This window comes from Durio zibethinus, unplaced genomic scaffold (assembly GCF_047325235.1).
Source record: "Durio zibethinus cultivar Kanyao isolate XHJ-2024 unplaced genomic scaffold, ASM4732523v1 HiC_scaffold_3, whole genome shotgun sequence".
NCBI classification, from domain to species: Eukaryota; Viridiplantae; Streptophyta; class Magnoliopsida; order Malvales; family Malvaceae; genus Durio; species Durio zibethinus.
In genome coordinates this window covers 1,212,822-1,215,321 of record NW_028323044.1, presented here as the reverse complement: position 1 = coordinate 1,215,321, position 2,500 = coordinate 1,212,822, and positions in this window count along the sequence as shown.

Sequence of the window (2,500 nt, the reverse complement as noted above, 5' to 3'; positions counted from 1 at the left end):
TCAAACGGTCACAAAATCTTCTCTACTTCGAGTTTTTAGCTGAATTTTTTTGTGCATGCCAACAAAAATAGAAGGATCATGCCTACAAAATTTGGAGCCAAAAATCCTTATAAAAAAATTTTAAAAAATCCCGAACCGCAAAAAGTTTCGAAAATCATGAAAAATAGAAAACGAGTCATCTTCCAACGAAACTTCACGTGAAGGCTTAGGGGACCATTGTATGAATTTACAAGCCATAAAAATGGCATTGGCACGGCAGAAATTTGAAGATGTGCCTAAACCCACCAGGGCCCAGCGTGTGCCGATGGTGCTCGAGGCAAGCGCCCGCACCAGGGCCAGCGTGTGCCGACGGTGGTCGAGGCAACCGCCCGCACCAGGGCCGATAGTGTGCCGATGGTGCTCGAGGCAACCTGTCGCACCAGGGCCCAGCGTGTGCCGATGGTGATCGAGGCAACCTGCCGCACCAGGGCCCAGCGTGTGCCGATGCTGGTCGAGGCAAGCGCCCGCACCAGCGCCCAGCGTGTGCCGATGGTGCTCGAGGCAACCGACCGCACCAGGGCCCAGCGTGTGCCGATGGTGCTCGAGGCAACCTGCCGCACCAGGGCCCAGCGTGTGCCGATGGCGCTCGAGGCAAGCTCCCGCACCAGGGCCCAGCGTGTGCCGATGGTGCTCGAGGCAACCTGCCGCACCAGGGCCCAGCGTGTGCCGATGGTGGTCGAGGCAACCTGCCGCACCAGGGCCCAGCGTGTGCGGATGGTGCTCGAGGCAAGCGCCCGCACCAGGGCCCAGCGTGTGCCGATGGTGGTCGAGGCAACCGCCCGCACCAGGGCCCAGCGTGTGCCGATGGTGGTCGAGGCAACCGCCCGCACCAGGGCCCAGCGTGTGCCGATGGTGGTCGAGGCAACCTGCCGCACCAGGGCCCAGCGTGTGCCGATGGTGGTCGAGGCAACCTGCCGCACCAGGGCCCAGCGTGTGCCGATGGCGCTCGAGGCAACCGACCGCACCAGGGCCGAGCTTGTGCCGAAGGTGGTCGAGGCAAGCGCCCGCACCAGGGCCCAGCGTGTGCCGATGGTGGTCGAGGCTGCCGATGATGGTCGAGGCAACCTGCCGCACCAGGGCCCAGCGTGTGCCGATGGTGCTCGAGGCAACCGACCGCACCAGGGCCGAGCGTGTGCCGATGGTGCTCGAGGCAAGCGCCCGCACCAGGGCCCAGCGTGTGCCGATGGTGGTCGAGGCAACCTGCCGCACCAGGGCCCAGCGTCTGCCGATGGTGGTCGAGGCAAGCGCCCGCACCAGGGCCCAGCGTGTGCCGATGGTGGTCGAGGCAAGCGCCCGCACCAGGGCCCAGCGTGTGCCGATGGTGGTCTAGGCAACCTGCCGCACCAGGGCCCAGCGTGTGCCGATGGTGGTCGAGGCAAGCGCCCGCACCAGGGCCCAGCGTGTGCCGATGGTGGTCGAGGCAACCGCCCGCACCAGGGCCCAGCGTGTGCCGATGGTGGTCGAGGCAACCTGCCGCACCAGGGCGGAGCGTGTGCCGATGGTGGTCGAGGCAACCGCCCGCACCAGGGCCCAGCGTGTGCCGATGGTGGTCGAGGCTGCCGATGGTGGTCGAGGCAACCTGCCGCACCAGGGCCCAGCGTGTGCCGATGGTGGTCGAGGCAACCGACCGCACCAGGGCCGAGCGTGTGCCGATGGTGGTCGAGGCAAGCGCCCGCACCAGGGCCCAGCGTGTGCCGATGGTGGTCGAGGCAACCGCCCGCACCAGGGCCCAGCGTGTGCCGATGGTGGTCGAGGCAACCTGCCGCACCAGGGCGGAGCGTGTGCCGATGGTGGTCGAGGCAACCGCCCGCACCAGGGCCCAGCGTGTGCCGATGGTGGTCGAGGCTGCCGATGGTGGTCGAGGCAACCTGCCGCACCAGGGCCCAGCGTGTGCCGATGGTGGTCGAGGCAACCGACCGCACCAGGGCCGAGCGTGTGCCGATGGTGCTCGAGGCAAGCTGCCGCACCTGGGCCCAGCGTGTGCCGATGGTGGTCGAGGCAACCGCCCGCACCAGGGCCCAGCGTGTGCCGATGGTGATCGAGGCAACCGACCGCACCAGGGCCCAGCGTGTGCCGATGGTGCTCGAGGCAACCTGCCGCACCAGGGCCCAGCGTGTGCCGATGGTGGTCGAGGCAACCTGCCGCACCAGGGCCCAGCGTGTGCCGATGGTGGTCGAGGCAAGCGCCCGCACCAGGGCCCAGCGTGTGCCGATGGTGCTCGAGGCAACCGACCGCACCAGGGCCCAGCGTGTGCCGATGGTGCTCGAGGCAACCTGCCGCACCAGGGCCCAGCGTGTGCCGATGGTGGTCGAGGCAAGCGCCCGCACCAGGGCCCAGCGTGTGCCGATGGTGGTCGAGGCAAGCGCCCGCACCAGGGCCCAGCGTGTGCCGATGGTGGTCGAGGCAAGCGCCCGCACCAGTGCCCAGCGTGTGCCGATGGTGGTCGAGGCAACCGGCCGCT